Here is a 27,719-nt window from a genome sequence, read left to right as displayed (position 1 = left end):
TCTTCAATATCCTCTTATCTCTTATCCGATCCTTAGACCAGTTTTATGTTGACCGGGTGCTCCGTAACTGAATTAACTACATGCTAAGGAACAGATGGATAAGCTGCGAGATGTACGATATAGCCATCAGGACAAAGGTATTTCGCGGTATACCACAGGGAGGCATTTTGTCTCCTTTACTCTGGGTAACCATGATAAATAGCCTCCTTAGAACCCTAACTGAGAAAGGACTTAGACCTATCTGCTATGCCGACAATGTGGTATTACTTCTCTGATCGCGAGCTTGGGCTGGGCTGAACCTAGAGGCCTCAAGACAAAAGGACAAAAATTTCTGAGTATATTGAACCCTGTTTCCTGGGCAAGAAGATACGTCAACCAAGGCTCTGGAAACAATGTTAGATATTCCACCCATTAAAACATATATAAGATATGATACTCATAACTTTAGGCGAACTTACCAAAAGCGGTTAGGTATAGGACACGTCATCAATGTATACTGGTCACATTGGAGGGTTATACACAATCATCGGACTTGCCTGATCGTATACCAGAATATGTCGGAAACTTTGAAACGCTGATGCCAAATATAATGTCTTGGTCAAGCGGAACATTAGAGCAAATACCTGTGGGAATCCGTTGCTACACTGATGGCTCTAAATTGGGTTTTTACATTGAAGACCCAGAAACAGAAATATACCACTGTTTACCTAATCTCAACACTAGCTTCCTGGCAGAAGTCCGAGCAACAACGGAATGCGTAAATTGGATTAGAATAAATATGGCGCCTACAGGACTTAACCGACAGCCAAAAGGCATTTAGGGCGATATCAGATGATAAAGTTAAATCTAAAACCGTATTGGATTGTGCAAAAGCTCTAACCGAATACTCCCCCAGAGGTAAGGTTCACATGATATGGGTACCAAGCCACTCGTATTTCTTCGGATTTGATGTAAATACATCCTTCTATCAACCTAACCTAATTAGTTCAATCTCTCCCGACTCCACTGTACGTTTGTAACAATAATTATGTGCATCTGTAGCAAAACAAATAAGATTTTAGTTATATTTTATATCGACTTTTTTCAACTCCTAGACATTTTTCGACTTGTTCTGACTCATTTCGACTTTTATTTTCAAAGTCGACTTACCTTTTTTGACAAAAAGTCGATTGTTCGAAAGTCAATTCATATAACCCTATAAAGCCACTGCCAAAGTTACGAACGCGTAACAAAAGAAATATCCCTTCATATAGAATATCTCTTGTAATTTTGTGAGAAATCTTTCTTTTTACCTTTAAAATTTGTAAAGCAACCCCCTAATATAAGCAAAATTCTGAGCCATGGCATCCGGGTAACCATCCATCGATTTAAATTGAAACATTGTTCGTTGGTAAAAAATAAGAAAAATGTATTTTTTGATTTTGTTGCTGGTTTTCATTATTTTGACTATTACTTGAGCTTGTATTTTGGTAGAACATGGAAACACACCTACAAATAAATAAATGCACATATTTAGATTTTTGTAACAATAAGAATAAGATTCAGTTATATATTTAAAGGATGTTTGTATAAATAAAAATGTAAATACACAAATAAAAACATTTTTATATGTATGTATGTAAAAATGTACGTTCTACATAGTAAATACAACTTAAACGAATGTATGAATAAGGCAACATCGTAAAACACTCCTCAATGTTACTATAGGTATATGGTAAAAAAAACTATAAGATAATATTTTAAGCTATAATTGCGAAAGATGAGAATTTATTGGATTTTCTTGTGTTAAAAATTGTGCAAAAAAATTTTAACATAATTTGCCCAGCAAAAACTCGGTAATGGGTTGTACTTCCATAACCACTTACTTTTCAATGACTACTACTTACCGTCTGAATTACTTACAAATACTCTAGTAATGACTTTCTTATAATCTGATATAGAAGTACTTTATTTTCGGCTTTGTCATTTTATTTAATTGAGTTTTAAAAACTATGTTTTACAAAAAAAAAAAAAAAAAATTAGTTTTGTTTGTGAAAACCATTATTTGACGCTCAAGAAAATAGCTAAGCAGTGGTGCAGTTTGTAGAACATTTGACTAACAAACCGAAGTCCCTGGTTCGTATCCTAGCTGGCTCTATTTATTATTAAAAAACAAAACTACTTACTCAACAACTGTTTTGTAAGAGCAATTGCAAGTACTTCTTTAACTCCCTATTTGTAAGCGTGCGTTTAAGTACTTGCCTCCAATGACATCACCGTGTTAAAATAATGACTTAAAATGCTAATGAAGAAGTAGTGAAAAGAGGTTTCATTAGCTTTTTAACTCATTACTTTACAATGTAAGTTTTTCCTGGGTGTATCTCTGTGAAAATGGAAATAAAGATGTATTGCAAAATTTTTTATATAATTTTGTTTGTAAAAACTTGTGTTCCGATTTTTACGATTTTCAAAATTGTTTATCTTAATAACAAAATCTATATGCCAGACAAAATCATTGACCTGCATTACTTCTGGTAAAAAATTAACAAAAAATAGTGAAAAACGATGATAAACCCCAGCTTTATGTAAATGCACTTACCCAGCAAAAAACAACTTGCAAAGAAGCGAAAAAGAAGTAGAAATTACTCTATATAGAGTATGGAAGTATGTACTAAAAAATACCTGCAGAAATGTTGATTTTAACACAGACTTGTCATGGGAGCGATGTTCTTTTTATTTGATTCCAATTTCATTCCTGGGAAGTTATTTGGAATTGAAATTGTGATATTATACAAACTTGACATAAATAATATTAACATTAATAAGATAAATAGACACATTTAACCCAAAAGCCCAAAAGTAATATTTTGTAGCTCATGAAAATATAAGAACAATAAATATAACTTCAGCATTGAAAAAATATAATTATTTTCGCTTCGTCGAAAGTCATTTAACATCACTTCTATAGTAGGGTAGAGGGGGGACCATAGCCACTTTTTTTAAGGCGGTCTCAAATTAAAATACTTAGATATGTTGGCTTTAGTTTTATCCCTTTCAATATTTCCTAAATCATTTTAATGTACATATTTTTTAACTTTTCCGCATTGACCAAAAACGGCGCTACTTCCCACCCATGGGGTAAATACACCAAGGGGATGGAGCAGATTTGTCATTAGTAAAATATAACAAAAAAATACAAAAATAAAAACATATTTAGCTTTTTTATACTTTAATTCATTAAACAAAGTATAATTAATTTTTTGCGAAAAAATCTATTTTTAATTCCCTATGGGTGGCACAAGAAATTGTGGACCGATTTCGATTTTCAACACAGTGGATCCCCAAACTAAATGTCTGACAAAATTCAACAATAAATATTTGTGCCAAATTTGTATGGATATCTTTATTTGGTAATTAGTATTATGCGTTTAAGTGATTCTCGAAAGGGGACCTTGTATGGGTGCTACGACCAATTACGGACCGATCGTTAACAAATTTTATAGTATCATTTATGTATAAAAAAGCAATGTTAGTGCTAAATTTTGTATGGATATCATTATTTGGTAATGAAAAATATGCGTTTAAGTGATTTTGAGAAGGAGACCTTGTATGGGAGCTATGACCAATTGTGGACCGATCGAGAAAAAAATTTATAGTAAGATTTCTGTAGATAAAAGCAATATTTGTGCCATTGTGTATGGATATCGTTATTTGGTAATGAGTTATGTACGTTTAAGTGATTTTCATAAGTGGAATTTATATAGGAACTATGACGAATTACGGGCATCTCCAGAAAAATTTCGTAGAGTGATTTATATGTATGTACACAAAACATATTTGTGTCGAATTTTATCAAGATAGCTTTATTTGACAATGAAATATGTGAGTTTAAATTATTTTCGGAAAATTGATAGAATGATTTATATGAACACAAAACATATTCAGGTTAAACTTTATACCGATAGCTTTATTTATCAATGAAACATATGCGTTTAAGCGATATTCGAAAGTGGACCTTATATGGAAGCTATGACCAATTATGGTCCTATCCGAAAAAGATTTCGTAGAGTGATTCATATATAGACGAAACATATTTGTGTCGAATTTTATCAAGACACCTTTATTTGACAATTAAATATGTGCGTTTAAGTGATTTTCGGAAGTGGGCCTTATATGGGAGCTACGACTAATAACGGACCGAAAAGAAATTTGGTAGAATGTTTTGTATGTACACAAAACATATTCAACTCGAATTTTATCACAAAAGCTTTATTTATCAATGAAATATGTGCGTTTAGGTGATTTTTGGAAGTGGGCCTTATATGGGAGCTATGACCAATTGTGGACCGAATGAGATCTACGTTGGTAGTATGATTTCTATTCATATTATATTTGTACGTACAAAATTCTGTTGATACCGATATATTTGAGGGAGTTATTAACGATAAACTAATTTCCGGGAATATACACCTTTGTATGGGGATATGGGAAATATTGGATCAATTGTTATGAGTTTGAACATACTTGATCCCTGGCACAAAAAATAATGTGTGAAATATCTTTGGAAGTTTCTGAGAAAACTACTTAAGAATTGGGAAAAAAACGTTATTTTTTTCGAGGTAGTCTGAAATTATTACTCATAACTTTTTACGTCGTGAACCGATTGTACTGATTTTCAATACCAAACTGTACCAGATAATAAGGAATGGTTTGGGTGAATTTTCGATTCAGAATTTCATAAGGATCAAGAATATATATACTTTGTTGGGTCTCAGATGAATATTTCTTGGTGTTACACACGGAATGACAAAGTTATATATACCCTCTATCACCACTGATGGTGGTGGAGGGTATAATTAAATGCAATATTGTTCAGATCTGAGTTTTGATAGTCTTGTAGTAAATTGTCGATATGTCTTAAGAAAATAATACATATTTTACCTTATATATATTTCGAGGACTATACTTGTGTAAAAAATAAACATTTCTAACGTATGTAGTATTTGAAATGGTTCAATAAGCCAGACGAGAAGTATTAAGAGTAAATTTCTCTTTTATGTTTGTATTTTTCTATTTGTTACTTTAGATTAGTTTTATTTTTCTACATCATTCTTTGTACATTTGATTGTTTCAAAACACCTGAATCTCTAAATTCCTATAAACATTTCATTCGTATTTATGCTTAACTATAAACTTAATTGGAAACTTAAACAATGCTCTAAAATAAATTGAAAGAAATTAAAATCTTTGTGTAAATAAAACCATACAAGCTTTTAATGAAAATAAAACAATACCTATACATATACATATATATATATTTGTAGATACATAAATATTTTTTATAAAAACAAATAATAAAATGTTTGCTTGTTATGGGAATCCGATGTGAAAACATTTATGTTAAGATATTTCAACTTTTGTCATGGATGGATTATATTTTTCCTGTATTATTGCGGATTGTATAATGCTTTATTAGATTATATGCTAAACTAAAACATCCATATAAGGCCCCTTCATAAAATACTTTAACGTTCATTACTGACTATAACATAAAGGTATGAACGAAAATCTATTTAAAACAATTTTGTGAAGATCGGTCCAAAATTGACTTCATATAAACTGTACACTTCCAGTATAACGATTAAATTTAACATAATCAAGTATCATATTAACCAAAATCTATCCATCAAATTTTATGAGTATTGGTCCATAATTGACCCTACCCCTAACTCAAGGTCCTCTTCCTTGCCAGTATAGCACTGAAATATGACATAATCGAGTTTTATATCATCTGCAATCTCTCTACTAAGCTCTATGAGGAACGGTCCATAATTGTCCCTGCCCTCATATAAAGTCTCCTTAAAACAGGCTATATTCGGCTTCGCCGAATTTTAAATACCCTCCACCTTAATTGAAGTGGTTGATATATTGAGTGGTTGATATATACATATATCAAGAGTACACATTTGATAAATTTTTACATGATTATATAGAAATAAATTTTTTGAAGATATAGAATTATAAGAATGCTTCAAAAAAAGTTGAACAGTATACCATGTGGACTTAAGTGCACTTAACTCGTTTTTTCATAACACCACTGCATTATATCAATTCTCATTAACTATACAGAGAAAACAGATTCATTGTCTTAACTGAATATGTTTCCAATAGAATTTAGTCAGTTCTAAGCACTATCTGAAAATTATATTGAATACTGTATTCACAGAAATATACACTACTATTGTGAATGATTTTCAATATAATTTGACGTTTTTACAATCAGTGGTGATAGAGGGTATATATAACTTTGACATTCATCTTATAAAATTCTGAATCGATTTAGCTATGTCAGATTAAAATAAAGCAATGGAAATTCACAAAATTCACCCAAATCATTCATTATTATCCGGTACAGTCGATCCAATAGGTTCAGAAATATCAGACAACCTCCAGAAAAATCTTGCTTTTTCAATTGGTTTTTTGTATGTTTTACAAAAACTTACTATAAACTAATGAATTTTGGAACATATATGGCTTTATATACAAGGATTAACTACGAAGAAAATCAAATTTTAGATACCAACCATAAAATAGGTCTAAAACCAGGGACCGAAAATAATAATTATTTTTGAATTTTTAAATAAAAGTAAGTGTGTTTTATTCGTGTGTTTTATTCGACTATGCCGAATCTTATATAACCACCATAAATCGTATGCCGTAAAAGGAATGCTCCTCTTCAGTAAACATCAGGGAGATAAGACTTAAGTCAATTATGTACGTAATTTTCGAATTAGTTAGTTAGTTAGTTAGTTAGTTTGAAAGGAGGATGTATATACATCAAATCCGAAGAAATACACCTAGGCCTCTATCGGGCCTGTTGTGCGCTCCTTAACCAGTGCCTCAGGTGGGAATCGAACCCACCACCTCCGGTCTACCAGTCTAGAACACTAACCACTAACCTACCGGAGGCCACCGGAGGCCAACAACATATTAATTTTTACTTTTTGTCGTAAAATTTGGTAAAAAGATTTCGTATAACACTTATTCGTTTCGAATTTTATATATATATATATTTTTGACTTTTATTTTTTCGAGCAGAAAAAAAAGGTTTTTTTATATTCCACTGTTATCGATTTTATTTGTTTACTGGTAGAAAGGGATATATTATTATATGATAAATACTAGCTTTTTGTACCCGGCGTTGCCCGGGGTTTTAAGTGATTTATTATATTAAGCAAAGTCAATGTATGCAAATTAACATTGACTTTGCTTTTTTATATAATTTAAAATCTAATTTATAAACCGTTTATAAAATAAAAATTTTGTTTGTGAATAAGGGGGTAAATATATAAGTATAAGTATAATATATAATTTTTGACTGATTACAGCAAAATACTTTCAGATTTAACTAAGTTACTGACTTATAAGTGCCTAAAGGTACGAAAACTCGTTTTTTACACTTAACTCAAGATTTTGAAGGTGTTTGGCAAATTTCAAAAACATATTTTTGTTCTACTCGGATCCACCTTTCAGAAAAATAGTATCACTTCCCAGGTATTTATTTTTGTCGCATAGTGTAGTCTTTTAAATAAAACTATTTTTTTATAGAAAAATATTTTTGTTTCCATTTGTTTAAGAAAATTAAATAAATATTTTTTGAACAGAGTAACAAATGCGTTTATTATTGCATTTATTATTCAACAAGCAGCATTACAAAATTTCACAAATATTTCGTATATTTATTTGTGCTGAATTTAATAAAGATATTAGTGTTTATACGTGATTTTTGGACATTCAAGTCATTTTCTGAAGGGGACTTTGTATGGAAGCTAGGGTCAAATGAGGTCCGATTGTTATAAAATTTGGCAAGGTCATCAAGCAAGGCAAGGGCTTGTATAAAACTTAGTTGTGCCGTTTTTTATCGAGATACAGGTATATTAAACATAATTATGAGCTCAAAGGCCCTCTTCGAGTGGTTTTGTTGTATGGGAAATAATGGTCCGATTTTAACCACTTTCGACAGGTCGTCCTTGGGCTAAATGTTGTTACTAGTTTTCATATCCTCCACCACCATCAGTGGTGATAGAAATAATATATATAACTTTGTCATTCCATGTGTAACACCAAGAAATATTCATCTGAGCCCAACAAAGTATATATATTCTTGATAATTATGAAATTCTGAGCCGATTTAGCTATGTCCGTCCGTCTGTCTGTGTAAAATACGCTCATTTTAAAACTAAGCAATGGAAATTCACGAATTGCATCATTATTCGGTACAGTTTGGCATTGAAAATCAGCAAAATTGGTTCAATAGGTTCAGAGATTGAGTAAAATTTCAGACAACCTCTAAAAAAATCTTGTATTTTTAAATTAATGAATTTTGGAAATATATGGATTTATATACAACTATGTGGAAAATCGGACCATCGGACCAAATTTTACATATCAACCATAAAATAGGGGTAAAAGGAGGTTAAAAAAGTTTTCTCATAAAAAAAAATAATAATAATAATAAAATAAAACTTTATAAACAGATTGGGTTTGAACCTAGACCATTACAGTTGCCGGTTCTATGTCTTGACCATTGCACCATTGGTTACTCTTTCTTTTGTTCGTAAACTGGTGGTTTTTACTAGGGTTTTCAATTTAGAATAAAGAATAATTCAAACAATATTTGTCGATTAATCGAATATTCGAATAATATTTAAGTGTTACTTTTTACGAATAGTTTATTATATATATGTAGCATTGAAATGTTAATGTTTAGTAAAACAAATATAAATATAAAGATATGTTATAATTTAAATAAAAATTTTAAATACACAGAAAAAAATAATTCATATTTGGAATGAATTTTGAAATAAATTGAATGAATCGAACATGACTTTTTTTCCCAAACCATTTTTATTTAGAATATTAAAAGTTCATAAAATGTATGAATTTGTACATGAAAGATTTTTTTGTTCATTTTCTTTGATTTTCATCAAAAATGCAATAAATAAATAACCGTTACCTATTAATATCTTCCATTTTTTAGAAAATAATCACATATTATCGAAAATAATAAATAAAAATGCTGGAAAACAAAATATGAAATAAAAAAACCAGCATATAGCTAAACATCCATTCTTCAGAAAATGTTGCATGTTACGCCCATATTTCATTGTTTTCAATCTAAAAATCATAAAGAAATAAAAAATTTTCTAAAGAAAATTTCAAACATTTTTTAACAAACAGAAAAATATAAAGAAAATTTTTAATATTTTAAGTCAAGGCTTCTAGATTATGTTTAAAAATATAAAAATGAAAAAATTCATACAATTTAGGAACTTATTCTTAAATATTATTAACTTTAGTCAATGAAAGCAGTTCATAATATTTATGCTGAAACTTTTTTCTGTGTATATAACTTAAATAAAAATTTTAAATTTTTTTTTTTTTTGTTTATTAAAATTTTTGTTTTGCAAATTAAAAAAATGGTTCTAGTTTTAAAAGTGATTATCTTAATTTATTTTTATATTTACAATAAGTGAAGCAGATAAACATTAATTAATTTGGTTCTTTAAGTATCTCTCTTTTCACAAGAAAGACAACAATTTCTATGTATACTGAACCCTGTTTCCTGGGCAAGAAGATACCGGTAGACAGAGTCTAACCTTTCAAAAAGGCACCTCGGTGCTGGGCGATACGTATGAGAACTATAGGCATGAAATGGGGTCTTATTCCTACTATGACACATTGGTGTTATAAAAGTATAATTAGACTAATTCTAGCTTATGCTTCCATAATCTAGTTGACTTTTTAGGTCAAAAATTGTAATATCAAACCACAAGAGGGTGTACAGCGTACATGCTGGTTGGTTACAAGTGGTGCCATAAGCACAATGTCAAGCAAGGCTCTGGAAACGTTGCTAGAATATCGTTAAGTGGAATGTCCACTACTGCACATCCCCATTTATATATATATGTATGTAGCTGTAATTGGATCTTCATTAATATTCACAAAAGACTCCTTTTGCAATTCAGCTATCCTCTTTACAGTATGGTGAACCAAGCTCTGCAAAGGCCTTCTGCAGACCTATCAGAAATTTCGACTGCGAGAGGATAATATTTTTTTTTTTTGCTAACAACAATGTATCATATGATGCATATATGTTTGCATTTCTTATTTATGCACCAGTTTGCATAAGGTTGTAGGAATCCGCCGTCCACGTATAGACCCAAGGCTTCATCGAGCGTATGTGCAATAGGTTTACTAACCTCTGAAGCAATAGTTTTTTAATCTTAGCTGCAACTTCTTTGTCAGAATGTACCATTGATACCACTTCAGATGCACTTCTTTTCCCCGCATTGTGTAAACTAACGCGGGTGGCCACTACAATATCCTCACAGGGGGTTTCATTCACAAGTTGTGCAACTTTGTTTATTTGGGTTTCTGCGAACTCTTTTGTAGGTCGGCCAGCATTATGACTTGTGGTTGGTTGCTCGAACAATAAAATTTCACTGTCCAACCAATCTTTATTGCGTTCTTCAAAATTCGAAAAAGTCCTGTTGGAATTCTTCCACCAGTCTACTTATAAAGCTTTCAGTTTCTTTTTTATTTCTCGGCCCTGATTTTTACTAAAACTATATTTGGGAATGATATTATTAAATACATGCGCCTCTACACAGAAAAAAATAATACATAACTAGAATGAATTTTGTAATAAATTGTATGAATCGAACATGACTTTTTTTCCCAAACCATTTTCATTCGGAATATTAAAAGTTCATAAAATGTATGAATTTGTACATGAATGAACTTTTTGGTTTTTTTACTTATTTTCTTTGATTTTCATAAAAAATTGCAATAAATATCCACATTGCAATAAATATCCAATGTTCCATTTTTTTAGAAAATAAAATAATAATAATTAGCGAATTTTTATGAAAAATAAATAAAAATTTTGGAAAACAAAATATGAAATAAAAAAACATCAGCAATATAGCAAAACATCCATTCTTCAGACAATCCTGCAAGTTACGCGCATTTTCATTGTTTTCAATCTAAAAATCATAAAGAAATAACAAATTTTCCAAAGAAAATTTCAAACATTTTTTAACAAATAGAAAAATAGAAAGAAAATTTTTAATTTTTTAAGTCAAGGCTTCTAGATTATTTTTAAAAAAATAAAAATGAAAAAGTTCATACAATTTAGGAACTTATTCTTAAATACTATTAACTTTAGTCAATGAAAGCTGTTCATAATATTTATGCTCAAACTTTTTTCTGTGTACAACAGAAAATTTGTTTGTGAGTACATTTTCGTTGTACCAAATTTGAAAAAGTGTGCGTTTTGAGACATTCATCGCGCCTAAAAAATGCAATACAGGTAAACGGGCAGGAACGGGCAGACCATTTAGGACATTTAACATAACAACAAATACAATTAATACATAAAATAGGAATTGGACTGAATCCCATTGAATCCCGAAAGTTGCACTCCATGAAACTACGATATAGACACATTTAATGTACTACCATATAGGTCACCTACCACAACCCATTTCTAAAAAACTAGAGGAACACAGGAAACAAAATTAATTGTCGCAAATTTATAAGTACTTTAGTGTAATTCCTCTTCAATTTGATTTCTGAAAGGAAATCTTTTCAAAATTCGAGTACCACAATCACTGGAGCAGGTTTGTGTTATTCTGAGTGTAACACTGAGAAATATTAATCTCAGACCCAAAAAGGTATAGATATATAAATATTGGAGGTAATTATGGAATTTTGAGTCGATTTAGCTATGTACGTTTGAATAAATAGTGTTTAAATTTAGAGAACCAAATTAATTATTTAAAGTATTTTTTCCAAGAATGGGCCAAATCAGAAATCGGGCTTTCTTCAATTTGGAAAATATTTATTACCCAAAAAATAAACCGAAGTTCTTCCAAAAGAATAAAATTTTTCTGTGGAAGTGATGTTAAATTAAATGACTTCCGAAGAAGCGAAAATAATTATATTTTTTCAATGCTGAAGTTGTATTTTTTTGGTCTTACATTTTTATGAGATAAACAAATTATTTTTGGGCTTTTGTGTTAAATGTGTATATTTTCCTTATTAACGTTAATATTATTTATTTGTAATATTCTATAATAGTACAATTTCAATTCCAAATAACTTCCAAAAAATAAAAATTACTTCCTGAGAATGACTTCAAAAGTAGTGAAATTGGAATCAAATTACAAATACATCTCTCCTATGATAAGTCTGTGTTAAAATAATTACTTCTGCATGTTTTTTTTAGTACTTCCATAGAGTAAATTCTACTTCTTTTTCGATTCTTTGGAAGTTATTTTTTGCTGGGTAAGTGCATTTACATAAGGTTGGGGTTAATTCTCAGTGGTGATAGAGGGTATATATAAGTTTGTCATTCCGTGTGTAACACCTAGAAATATTCATCTGAGACCCAACAAAGTATATATATATTCTTGATTCTTATGAAATTCTGAGTCGATTTAGCTATGTCCGCCTGTCTGTCTGCCTAAAACACGCTCACGTTAAAACCAAGCAAAAGAAATAAACCAAATTTATTATTCATTGTTATCCTAAGCAGTTTGGTATTGAAAATCAGCAAAATCGGTTCACAACGTTAAAAGCTATGAGTAAAAATTTCAGACTACCTCGAAAAAAATTACGTTTTTTTTCGTAATTCTTAAGTCGTTTTCTCAGAAACTACAAAGGATAATTCGATGAATTTTGTCACACCTTATTTCTTTCACCCATGGATCAATTATGTTGAAAATCAAAATAATCGATCCAAAATTTCCTGTAGCCCCCATACAAAGGTACATATTTCCGGAAATGGATTTATTGTTAATAACTTCCTCAAATATATCGGTATCAACTCAAAATTTTGCACATATAAATAAAATATCAACAAAAATCATACTATCAACGTAGATTAGTGTCGGTCCACAATTGGTCATAGCTCCCAAATAAGGCCCTCTTCCGAAAATCTGATAAATAGAACTATCAAGATAAAATTTAACATGAATATATTTCGTTTTCTCAGAAACTACAAAGGATAATTCGATGAATTTTGTCACACCTTATTTCTTTCACCCATGGATCAATTATGTTGAAAATCAAAATAATCGATCCAAAATTTCCTGTAGCCCCCATACAAAGGTACATATTTCCGGAAATGGATTTATTGTTAATAACTTCCTCAAATATATCGGTATCAACTCAAAATTTTGCACATATAAATAAAATATCAACAAAAATCATACTATCAACGTAGATTAGTGTCGGTCCACAATTGGTCATAGCTCCCAAATAAGGCCCTCTTCCGAAAATCTGATAAATAGAACTATCAAGATAAAATTTAACATGAATATATTTTGTGTATATGTATAAATCACTCTACAAAATTTTTTCCGAATCGGTCCATAATTGGTCATAGCTCCCATATAAGGCCCACTTCCGAAAATCATTTAAAAGCTCATATTTCATTGTCAAATAAAGCTATTTTGATAAAATTCGACACAAATATGTTTAGTCTAAATATGAATCATTCTACTAAATTTTTTCCGGATAGGCTCCCATATATAGTCCACTTCCGAAAATCACTTAAACGCATATATTTCATTGAATTATAAAGCTATCGGGATAAAACATGTTTTGTATACATACAAATCATTCTACAAATTTTTTTACGGATCAGTCCATTATTGGTCATAGCTCCCATATATGGCCCACTTCCGAAAATCACTTAAAAGCACATATTTCATTGTCAAATAAAGCTATCTTTATAAAATTGGACACAAATATGTTTTGTCTTTATATGAGTCACTCTACGAAATTTTTTCCGGATAGGCTGATAATTGGTCATAGCTCCCATATAAAGTCCACTTCCGAAAATCACTTAAACGCATACAGTTAATCTCAAAAATAAGTATACAGAAATACTGACAATTGGTTTTATTTAAAAAAGGATATTATTTTTTCAAAAATCAAAAAAGTATATATATATAAAAGTATGTATATTTCATTAAATTCTAAAACTATAAGGATAAAATTCGATTTGAATATATCTTGTGTACATATAAATCATTCTACCACTTTTTTCCCGGATCGGTCCATTATTGACCATAGCTCCCATATAAGTCCCACTTCCGAAAATCACTTAGGCGCACATATTTAATTGTCATATAAAGTTATATTGATAAAATTCGACACAAATATGTTTTGTCTTTATATGAATCACTCAACTAAATTTTTTCCGGATAGGCGCCCATAGAGGGTCCACTTACGAAAATCAGTTAAACGCATATATTTCTTTGAATAATAAAGCTATCGGGATAAAGTACGACTTGAATATGTTTTGTAAGCATATAAATCATTCTACCAAATTTTTTACGGATTGGTTCATATATGGTAATAGCTCCTATATAAGGTCCACTCCAAAAAAAAAAAAAAACACATAAATGCACATATTTCATTATCAAATAAAGATATCTTGATAAAATTCGACACAAATATGTTTTGTGTAAGGTCATATCTCCTATACATATAAAGTTAATTTCCGAAATCACCTAAATGCATATATTTCATTAATTAATAAATCTATTGTAGTAAAATTCGACTTGATTTTTTTGGCATATTATACGAAATTTTTTCCTTATCAGTCGATAATTGGTCACAACTCCCATATAAGGACCCTTTCCGAAAATTACTCAAATGCACATTGACAATCAAAGTTATCGGGATAAAATTCGACATAAATGTGTATTTTGTATATATAAATCATTCTAGGGAATTTTTTTTCGGATCGGTCTATAGGATACGTCATCAATGTATACTAGACACATTGGAAGGTTATACACATTCATCGGACGTGCCTGTTCGCATACCAGACACAGAATATGTCGGAAACTTTGAAACGCTAATCCCAGATAGAATGTCTTGGTCAAGCGGAACATTGGAGCAAATACCAGTAGGTATCCGTTGCTACACGGATGGCTCTAAATTAGGGGACAAAGTGGGCCTGGGGTTCTATATTGAAGACCCAGAAACAGAAATATACCACCGTTTACCTAATCATAACACAAGCCTCCAGGCAGAAGTACTAGCAATAACGGAATGTGTAAATTGGATTAGAATAAATATGGCGCCCACAGAGCTTAATATATTTACCGACAGCCAGAAGGCAATTTGTGCGATATCAGGTGATAGAATTAAATCTAAGACCGTATTGGATTGCAAGAAAGCTTTAACTGAATACTCTCCCAGAGGTAAGGTTTACATCATATGGGTACCAGCCCACTCGGGAGTAGTCGGCAACGAAAGGGCGAATGTAATAGCTTTAAAGGGAAGGGAGCTCGATGTAGTTAACCTGACAAACGCAAAACCATTCGACGCAACAAAAGCTGAATTAAAAATATGGATGAGAGAATCCCATAAGGCCTCTTGGAATAATGAAACGGTGGGTAGAACCACAAAGATTCTATGGGGTGACCCTGATGAGAGCAAGGCGAGAAATCTCCTCAAAATGAGCAAGTCTGAGGTTAGTATGATGGAACGTATTCTGAGTAGACACACAGGATTACGTGCACATCTATACAAAATTGGAGGTGCGGATTCAGACGAATGTAGAGCATGTGGAGAGGACAGTGAAACTCTGGAGCACTTTCTTTGCCACTGTCAGGCATTCGTCGAAGTTAGATCCAAGTATCGTGGAAGTGATGTTATTCCGGAAATAACATTCTTAACCAACACTGATTGGAAGATTCTTAGGAATTACGTCCAGGAAACTGAGTTTCTCAACATGGAAAAAAAATACATTCAGTGAACAATGTTTTTTCACGAATTGGAGCTCACAACAGGCCCGATAGTGGCCTAGGTGTATTTCTTCGGATTTGATGTAGTATACATCCTCCTATCAACCTAACCTAACCTACAAAAAGTAATGCATATCATAGATTTTGTCCGTTATACAGATTTTAATACTAGGATAAACAATGTTGAAAATCGTAGAAATCGGAGATCACAAGTTTTTACAAACAAAATTATATAAAAAGTTTTATAATACATCTTTGTTTCCATTTTCACACAGCTACAAATTATGTTAAACATTTATCATAATTTAAGATTTGTTAGTACATTATGTAACAGCCTGATAAGTGTTAGTTCCGTTTTACATGGTATAGTTTAAGAATATATGAAGAATATATTATGGTGAACTTAAAATTTAAATCCATCGTTAAAATTTGATGGTTTATATAGCCTGTATCGGCGCAGCCGAATTGTTGTTATTTCAATAATTTCATACACTTTTTGTTGTATATAAGAGATAGACACCTATGGATAGAACAGATCGATAGATCTTCAAATTTTACCCCAAAACCTAACTCATTTTTCTTGATTTTGTGATATACGTGAAGATAATTCCGGGACGGCGATTTGTCATTTTAGCAACATATTTATGTTAACTAAAGAGTGAAAATAATCCGTATAAATATGTATACCCGTTTTAATGTTTTTATGGAAAATATACGAGGTTTTATTCATTCAGAAATTAAATTATTTTAGGATAGATAAATAACAAGAATGCTTATAAACGTTTTAATTGTTTAAGTTAAGTTTTATAACTTAACCAAGATTCGAACCGACTATGCTCATTTTGTTAATTCTCTGTTCAACTCTCAATGTCATTACTTTATTCGATACTTCGCTAACTAATATATTTTAGTTAGTTGTTTTCTGTGTGAGTAAAAAACTTTTGCTGAATAACTTTTATCAATACTGTTACACAGTTAGCAAATGGTTAGCAATTGTTTTTTACACAAACAGGAAAGAAATTTTCTATGTGAAGATCATTAGGTGACCAACAATTATAAAATTTGTTAATAGTACAGTGGATGTGACGTAGAACTTCCAACTCAGGTTCGTAAGTTCGAACCCTGTTTGATTTGGACAGTTTTTATTATTTTTTTTTTTTTTTTTTTGCGAAAAAAAAAACTTTTTAACTACCTGTGGGTGGTGTAAGAAATCGATTTTCAACACGTTAGATCACCGTACCAAAACCTGTATATCTGACAAAATTTAACGATATATGTGCCAAATTTTGTATGGATATCATTATTTGGTAATAAATAATATACTTTCAAGTGATTTTCAGAAGGGGACCATGTATGGAAGCTACGACCAATTATGGACCGATTGTAAAAAAAATTACTGTAACATTTCTGAATAGAAAGCAATATTTGTGCCAAATTTTGTATGTATGTATATCGTAATTTGGTAATGAGTGTTTGAACGATTTTCTGAAGGTGACGTTGTATGGGAGCTATGACCAATTACTCAGCGCCTTTTTTATCGTTTTAACTCATTAGTTTTCAATGTAAGTTTTTGCTGGGTATATATGTATGAATATCAATGGAAGTACTCCAAATTATGAAAATGTATTTCAATTCATAGGAGGATACAATAGAAAACCTCTTCTTCTAAAAGATTTATTTGATACATTTACATTACCAACTTTATTCACAATCAAACAATAACAATTGGTTTATTACAACAAACACCAAAAGGATAACAACGTAAAAAATATAAAAGATATTTGTTAGAAAATAAATAGGAAAAGAAATGGAAAAATAATAAAAAGTTTAAATAAACTTAGGCTAGTGAAACAATGTTGAATACATTTGTTTTTAAGTCAAGGAAAGAAACTTCGGAATAAATTACTGCAATTTATTGTTATACAACCCACGTCAACAACAGAAAGACAAGCAGGAAGCACTCAACTATGTACCATGAAATAAGTGAACATGAAACGGATCTCCTACAGAAGAAACCTATATTCAGTTGAACACAAACGCACATGTAAAATTTAAACATAAAAAACACATATGTACATACCCAGCAAAAACTTACATTAAAAAGTAATGAGTCGTTAGCATTTAACTCATTATTTTAACATGATGATGACATTTGAGGGAAGTATATAAATACTTACAAATGAGAAGTTAAAAAGTTTTTTGTTTCAAAAATAAAAAAATTGCTCACACTGAATACGAACCTGGACTTCTTGTTCGTTGGTAGTGTGTTCTCACAACACCAACAAAAAGTTGCATTGAAAAATAAAATGCTAAAATTTACTTATACAATAGCATTTTCAGTCATTATTTTAACACGAGGATGAAATTGAAGGCGAGTACTTACCACGCTCGCTTACAAATAGGGAGTTAGATAAGTGTTTACCCAATTGCGATTCAATAAAATGTGCAAATAAAACAGCAAAACTCAAAATAAAGTACTTAGTTATCTGATTATATTTAAGTCGTTATAAGAGCACTTAAAAGTAAAGCAGATGGTAAGTAGTAGTCATTGAAAAGTATGGGGTTATTTAAGAACAAGTTTTTGCTGGGATGTGCAAATAAAACCGCTGATTATATGTAAGTCATAATAAGAGTACTTAATCATTACTTATCTGATTATATATGTATAAGTCATTATAGGAGTACTTAAAAGTAATACAGTCAGCAAGTAGTAGTCATTGAAAACTTAGTGGTTATGTAAATATAAGCCATTACACAGTTTTTGCTGGGTACATCTATAAATAAATGCTTACCATAATTTTACACAAACATTTATGCAAATACATATATATTTTTCAGATGTTGATATATTAACACATATACATTAAGGTATCCCGTGTACCACTTTTTAGGAGGAATACCTCTAAAACGATACGTTTCAATGTACTAAATAGGAGAAAATAAAAAAAGTTTAAAAAGGTCAGTTTCCTACCTGCGATTAAAAATCTCGATTTCGGTACAATATGTTCAAAAATAATTTTCTGCATTTTTTTGGTGTCAAAAATTCCGTAATTCTGAGCTTATCTCGGGAAAAATTATTAAAATTTTAGTTAGAGTATTTCGAACGACTTTTATTGTACATATTATAAGAGGCGTATAAATTTCAAAAAATCTGAAACGGACTAAACCAAATGCCAACCAATTTTTTATATATTTTTCTGTATAAGCTAAAAATTACGACAATTTTGACACCCATTTCGATAAAAAGCGAAAACAAAATGCCTCTCCAACACTTTAAAAATATTCTACAAAAATTTTAAAATTATTTTTATCGTAATCAGCTCATTACTACGGAATTTTTGAGACCCATTTTGAACAAAATCGGCTCTATATATTATACCAGCTACATAGGGCTTCAAAGTACCCAATTTTTTATTTTTCAAACTGCACCCCATTTCGTCCCACTGTACGATATTTGGCATTGGTTACAAATGAAGAACACAATTAAAGATCAATTCAAATGTTAAAGATGTTTAAATTTTGCAAAATCCACTAAACAGCGAGCACGAGCGAGCAGCGAGCGAGCGAGCTACTAGCATCTAGCGAGCGAGGAGCGAGCGAGCTAGAGAGCGAGCGAGCACCTGACGAGAAGCTAAGCGACAGCGACGAGCGCGAGCGAGCGAGCGAGATAGGCTAGCTAGCACAGCGAGCGAGCGAGCTACTAATCTAGCTTCGAGGAGGAGCGAGCTCGAGCTATCTAGCGAGCGAGCGGAGCGATCGAGCGACGCTAGCGAGCGAGCAGCGAGCAGCGAGCGTTTAGCGAAAGCGAGCGAGCGAGCGAGCGAGCGAGCATCGATCGATCGAGCGAGAGAGCTAGCGAGCTAGCGAGCGAGCGAGCTACGAGCGAGCTATCTATCTATCTATCTATCATCTATCTATCTACTATCTATCTATCTATCTATCTATCTATATATCTATCTATCTATCATTCTATCATCTATCTATCTATTCTCTATCTATCTATCTATCTATCTATCTATCTATCTATCTATCTATCTATCTATCTATCTATCTATCTATCTATCTATCTATCTATCTATCTATCTACACATACAAAATAAATGGTTAAAATTCGCCATATCTCAGAACCTGCAACTGCAAATTTTGTCTGGACAATTTTAACATCCATAGAAACATATAAATGAGCAGAATTTTTGAGTTAGAATCCCTTAACACCGTTAGAATTCTCAAATATTGCGCGAACATCTTTAACGTCCATGTGAATATTTGCGGTAAAATTTGCCGGACTAGCAATAGGGAGCATGCTATTACATAAATGAGTAAATTCTAAATCTTAACTCCTCAAGTTTTACATAACTACTCCAACATCCATGTGTAGAAACATTTACAAATAATTTTGAATATTTTTTACATTTATTTGCAATTTTTTATATTTTTTCCCCGAATAGCTAAAAATAATTGTAATAATTTTGACAAACAATTTTTGTTACCGTATTATATAAAATTTAAAATATTTTACCTCATCAAACTTTTTTAAAATTTCGAACAATTTCACTATTATGCGGTACAGTTTGTATTGATAATCAGAAAAATCGATCCAATAGGTTCAGAGATATGAGCAAAAATTTCAGACAGAATCTTAAAAAATCTTGATTTTTCAACTGGTTTTTGTATTTTTTACAAAAATTACTGTACATAAACTAATGAATTTTTTAATATACAAGAATCCACTATGTTGAAAATTGAACCATAATTTTATATACCAACCATAAAATAGGTCAAAAAGGGGGTTAAAAAGTTGTTTTATTAAAAAAGAAAAATCTTTACACGACTGGTATTGAACCTAGACTCTTACAGTTTCCGGTTCTATGTCCTGATCACTGCACCATTGTTTTTGTTTGTTAACTGGCGGTTTTACATAAAAATTCAGCTAGATCAGTGATCACCACTGATGGTGGTGGTAAAAATTCAGCAGGATCAGTGATCACCACTGATGGTGGTGAAGAGCATAAGAAAACACTTCGGTGAAATTATATGAGATTTATTTCGCAATAATTTTTAAAATAATTCAATCTATATATATAAAAATGAATGTGTGTTTATTTGTTTGTGGGTTTGTTTGTTTGTTTGTTTGAAGTCTATAGACGGCTAAACTGCTGGACCGATTTTCTCGAAATTTTCACAGTGCCTTCCTGTATGTCTGGAAGGAACTATAGGCTACTTTTTATTTAGAAATTTTAAGTGGGCGAGGTGCCACGCCTACATCCAAAATAATAATTAAAAGTTGCATATCTCAGAAACTGCAACAGCTAGAGTCCTCAGATTTTGTATGGACAACTTTGACATCCATATGAACATATGTGGAAAAAATGAGCAGCCTATCTATAGTGGGCGTGACACCTCCCATATAATAAAATCTTAAATTAGTATATCTGAGAAAATATAACAGTTAGAGTTCTCAAATTTTTCGGAGCTACTTTATTAACAACATGAATACTTAGGACAAAAAATAGGCGGACTAGCAATAGGGGGCGAGGCACCTCCCATATGAATCTATATATATATAAATGAAAGTGTGTTTGTATGTATGTATGTTTGTTTGTGCTTTATAGACTGCTAAACGGCTGGACCGATTTTCCTGAAATTTTCACAGTTTCTTCCTGTATGTCTGGAAGGAACTATAGGCTACTTTTTATGTTGAAATTTCATGTGGGCGACGTGCCACGCCCATATTAAGAAAATATTAAATTAGTATATCTGAGATAATATAATAGTTAGAGTCTTCAAATTTTGTCGGAGCAACTTTAGTATCAATATAATTATTTAAGACAAAAAGTAGGCGGATTAGCATTAGGGGGCGTGACACCTCCCATATAAATTAAATACAAAAATTCGTTTATCTTGGAAACTATTACAGTTAGAATATTAAAAATTTGCACGAGTAACTTTAACATCCATGTAAACATTTTGGGAAATAAATTGGCGGACTACCCATGAAGGGAGCAGCACCTCCCATATTAATAAAATACAAAAATTGGTTTATCTGGGAAACTAATAGAACTAAATTCTTCAAATTTTGCACTAAGAACTTAAATATTCATCTGAGCGGACTTTCGTCATGGGGGGTTTGGAACCCCCATATAAATTAAATAGGAAAATTATTATATCTGAGAAACTATTAGAGCTAGAATCTTCAAATTTTAATTGAAGAACTTTGACATTCATGTGAACATTCAGAGAATAACGGGCGGACTTTCAATGGGGGGTTTGGCACCTCACATATGAATTAAATACAAAATTTCGCTTATCTGGGAAACTAATAGAACAAGATTCTTCAAATATTGCAAGAAGAACTTTATTTACATATGAACATTTTGGAGGAAAAAAGGGCGGACTTTCATCTTTCGTATATCTGACAAACTATTAGAGCTAGAATCTTCAAATTCTACATGAAGATCTTTGACATTAATGTGAACATTTAGAGAATAACGGGCGGACTTTCAATGGGGTCTTGGCCTATATGAATTAAATACAAAATTTCGTATATCCGGAAAAATATTAGATTTTTTTTTTAATTTGTCATCGATTACATTAAAATCTTAATTAACGTTCGGAAAAAATTTATCTCTGGAAAACATTAGAGTTAGAATCTTCAAAATTATTAAGAAGATTTTTTATTTATATTGCTTTTAGGGTAGCAAAGCATATGTATAGCTAGTATAGATATATAGCTAGTATAGATATATAATACATAAATACTTTGCAAGAATTATAAAAGACATCAAAAAACCTAAAAAATGGAGCTTCTTATCATTGGATCCTCTCCAGCTCACTGAATTTTTAAGTCAGGACAAACATTTTAAAATTATCTAAGAATGAACTATATTTTCATTTCCGATTGGGGCCACCCTAATATACATATATATATTTCCATATATACAACCGATATTATATCAGCAGAGTCTTGACTAAATGTTAAAGTTTGTAAGTACTAACAACACAATTTATAACCATCAAAATGAGTTTGAAAGTTCTTTTTGAATGTGTCAGATTGAGATGCATATTTGATATGATGCTTAATACATATGTACATTCTCATCTCTTATCTCAAACTTATACATATATCAAATAAATAGGTACACTGAAAATAATCCATGCTCAACTTTACGAAAAAAAAAATTCGTAACTTCTATTTTCGTAATATTTACAAAAATTTCGTGTATAATACGAAATATTATTTAATAAAACCCTTTTCTATTTTTACGAAAGTACGAAAACCTTTCGTAGTATTTTTTTCTTAAATTTTAGCGAAATTAAACATAATGATATAAATTAAATTATCATTAAATAAAACTACATCATTTTTATAAAATTTAAGAAAAAGTATTATATTATTCACGAATTATTTTCATAAAAAAATTTAAAATTCGTGTGGAGAATAATTTTGAACTAAAATTAGAAAAATTATTTTAAAATAAGCAAAAATGTTTGCATAAATTAATATTTCGTAAATTTTACCATATTTATTCAAAATTCACTTTTTTCAATTTTTATAAATTAATTTTTCCAAGATTATTTTGCATTACACTAAAATATTTCATACAATTTCGTATATATTACGAAAGAATTTCTTGGTGCGAAACAACGAACGATTCGTACAATGTACGACATTTTTCGTATATATTAGGCATGGATTTTTTTCAGTGTACACCAAAACACACCCATAAATGTATAAGTAAATATGTATGTATGTATTTTAAGAATATAACCATAATTAATATCAGCCGATAGCCTATGCTGCTAGTGCTTTAACTTTAAGATTTATTATAATTTTAATTGTAATAATATCTAAATAAATAAGATCCCCTTTTAGAATTGGTCAATCGACTTTAGATGTTTTGTAAATTAACGAGTTTTTTCCAAAAAGTTTAGATTCTCATTTAATCATGTTTAATGAAAGAAAAATTACCAAAGAGTGGCCCTTATTGATTGTTAGACTGTGTAGTTTTTTTATAATCTCCACCGCCATCAGTGGTGATAGACGGTATATGAAATAAGTTTGTTTGAGACCCAATAAAGTATATATGTATATTCTTGGTCCTTATGAAACACGCTCACGTAAAAACGAGGCAAAATAAATAGGTAGTTTGGTATTGAAAATTTGAAAAATATGTTTAAATTGGGAACATTGGGAAATGGAATCAAAATTTAAAAGAACTCGTAAAAATTAAGCTTTTTTACTCATTCTGACGTAATTTTTACAAAAACTATATATACATGAAACACATTTTTTTCCTATGAAAACTTGATATCTGTTAAAAAGTGACAAATTCGGTCTACAAATTCCTATACCTCCCATGCAAATGTACATATTCCCCGAAAATAAATTTAGTTATTAATATTAGAATATCGATATCTCTACAAAATTTCATTAATTTAAGTTTTATATAAATGGAATTTATAAGAAGGAAATATTTTCTGGATCGATCCATATTTGGCCATAGTTCCCTACAAGGTTCCTCTCAAAAAAACTATTAAATACACATAACTCTTTACCAAATAATGATATCCATACAAAAAATGACACAAAGATTACTTTTATATACTGCAAACATTCTTTAAGATCGGTCCATAATTCGTCATAGTTCCCTTATAAGGTCCACTTCCGAAAATCACTTAAACGCAATTATTTCTTTGATAAATAAAGCTATCGGGATAAAATTCGGGTATTTTTTGTCTTTATATAAATTACTCCACAACATTTTTTACGGCTCGGCTCGTAATTGATCATTGCTTCCTTAGAAGGTCCACGGTCGAAAATCAATCTCCTACTTTGTTTGACATCGGTCCAAAAGTTCAAATACGAAAATCACTTCTTCTGAACCTAATCCATATATGCATAAAGAAATTAATAAATTACTCACTACGTAAGTATTTTTTAGAGCATGGGTTTGATATGTTGTAATGTGTGTATAAACTTATCTTACATAGTTTCACTTCACCTCATCATGTTTATCGTCATTTAACCCCTTTTTCCGCCTGGCTGCAATCAGCTAAATGTGTTGATGATATATTTGAGGGTGTTCAAGAACAAAAATACACAACAACATGATACAACTTTACAATAAAAATATCTAACCATTGCGAAAAAATATCTTACAAATACATATTCATGTTAGTACCCCGCATTTTTAGCAGGAATCAATGTATTCTTTTTTATTTTTGATGACAGATACGAGATGTAAACAATTTTTTACTTAATTTTACTTAAGATTTCCCGATTTCCCGGACAAAAACTTATATTCGAGTAAATATAGATATATTTTATGTAATAAAATAGTTTTATTAGGATATTTTACAAAATAGGTTAAATTTTTTCCACATTTCCTAACCAAGTGCTCTGAAAAACGTTAATCGCCTGGGAAATTTTTAAAACTTTTACATTTGTCAACCAAATCTATGTACATTATGATTCTTTAACAATAATATGTGAAATATTTACCTAATAGAAACATTTATCACATAATATCAAAATATACGAAGTATGCTCCTACCGCGACCCCGTTTTTAGAGACAAAATCTGTTGTAACTCTGTTTGATCTAAAGTAACAAGAATTATGTATATAATATACATTTTGAAGTACAATATTAGCTTTGTTTTGAGGTACTAAGCGTGTTTCTATTATTTACCGTTCTGGAGTTGTAGCTTCATATGTTAGCTTTTTGGCCAAATTTGGATTTTTTCAAACATTGAGCGACGAGCGGTACGTGTTAACGTCTATTACTCGAGCTCAATATCTGGAAAGGGGAATCATTGTTCGGGGTTAAGACGAACAAGATTCCAACATCGACTTTTTGCGGTCACTCTAATGTACATGCATAGTTAATTTTGTAACCAAAAATTACACTAAATGTTAGGTGAAATTATAGGATATGGACAACCCGCCCCAAACTACAGGATAGTTATGTGGTACAAAACAGCATACATAGTACACAAAAAATCTTTTACTAGTTGTACTTAAACAGAAAAGTACAATACAGCTGATGCTTGGATTATAATAAATTGAAAAAGTTTATTTTTCTTGCTGAATAAATCAGATAAATTACTTACTGTCTTTTAGACGATTTCATAATCCAAAAGTTTTATCTAAGCTGCTGTTTTTTAGCAACTCATCGCCACATTACACAATTGAACGAACTTTTTGTCTAGAAAAAAATATTTGTTATTTAAGCCCTCATCTGCCATTACTTTGCTAAATTCGTATACAGTAATTCATATGATCAATTGTAAATTTTATAACATGACCAGATGGTTTTTTAGCGCCTCTTTGGGAGGCGATTTCAATGACATAACACAATTTTTTATACAACTCGAAAATTATTACAAATGTGGTATTTTTTTTGGAAAATTTTTAAGTTTTTCAAATTTTTACATAGAATTATTTAATGTAATTAATTCAAATTGTTTCATTTTAAACCTCATATAATTTCACCGAAATGTTTTTTTGTGTTTTTCGAAATACGATATTATTGAACTTACCTACATAATATGTACATCCATATACAAATTTCATTAGCTTTACATTTAACTAAAATATGAACACAATTTATGCTTAGCATCTACTTGTTCATTATAAGGGTTGTCAATTATTCTTGTTTAAAATTATTCGAATAAAAATGTACTATATTTTTTTCATTCGAGTAGTCAATTAAATTTTAAAAATTATTCGATTATTCGAACGAATGACGAATAAAAGTTCAAAATCTTAAGACACGGATAAAAACGGCGTTCGCTTTATAATGATATACACGATGTTTAACAGGCCATTAATGTATTAGAAACAGTGTTGGTTATTATTAACCAAAATTGGTTATTATACCCTACACCACTATAATTTGGAACATGCGCTTCTCTCTATCCAAGGACGAACGCTATTGAAAATTGTTGAAATCGGTCCATTATTTCACCTAGCCCCCATACAACCGGACCCCCCGAATAGGGCTTCTGACCTAATAATTATATTAAATGATCTACTATCTCTACAAAAAATGGCAAAATTTAGTTTTATATATGTCTTAATAATTCTAGTGATTTTCGTGAAGATCGGGCATTATTTAACCCTAGCCCCCATACAAAGTCCCCCTCATAAAATGACTTGAATGTCCACAATTCACTTATAAACACTAGTATCACGATGAAACTTGTCACAAATGAGTTTTATATAAACATAATTCCCAACAATAAATTTTATAGGGACCGGCCCAAATTTTGCCCTAGCTCCCATATAACCGGACCTTCCGATTTGGGCCTTTTAGCTCATAACTTTGTCAAATATACTACTATCTCTCCAAAAATCGGCACAACTAAGTTTGATATAATTATAAAAAACACTGTAAATTTTCGTCATGATCGGAAATAAAAAGTAGCCTATTGCCATACATACAGGAATACGCTGTGAAAATTTGAAGAAAATCGGTTTAGCCGTTTAGTAGTCTATAACGTTCAACCATACAAACATATAAACACACAAACATACAAACATGTAAACATACAAACAAACACACATTCATTTTTATATATGTATGTATATAGATAATTCCCAATAATACATTTTATAAGGATCGGCTCAATTTCTGCCCTAACTACGTCTAATATACTACTATCTATCTAAAAATCTGTACACTATGCTGATGTTTGTAACACTCAAAAATATTTGTCCTTAAGTATATCAGTCGGTTCAGAATCACTTTCTGATTCGATTAAGCTATGTATGTCAGTCTTTGTAACCGTACAAACGTTTTATGCACACTACAGCTCTCAATTTTCAATATAATTTGTTAAAATTTTTTACATACTATTCTCTGTATCCAAAGACGAAGGCTGTTGAAAATGATTGAAATCGGTCTTTT

Source organism: Lucilia sericata, unplaced genomic scaffold, assembly GCF_015586225.1.
Source record: "Lucilia sericata isolate MDLA Ls3-8-SP2 unplaced genomic scaffold, ASM1558622v1 Contig000400F_arrow, whole genome shotgun sequence".
NCBI lineage: Eukaryota > Metazoa > Arthropoda > Insecta > Diptera > Calliphoridae > Lucilia > Lucilia sericata.
The sequence above is the reverse complement of the archived record's forward strand: the minus strand, read 5'-3'. Positions refer to the sequence as shown.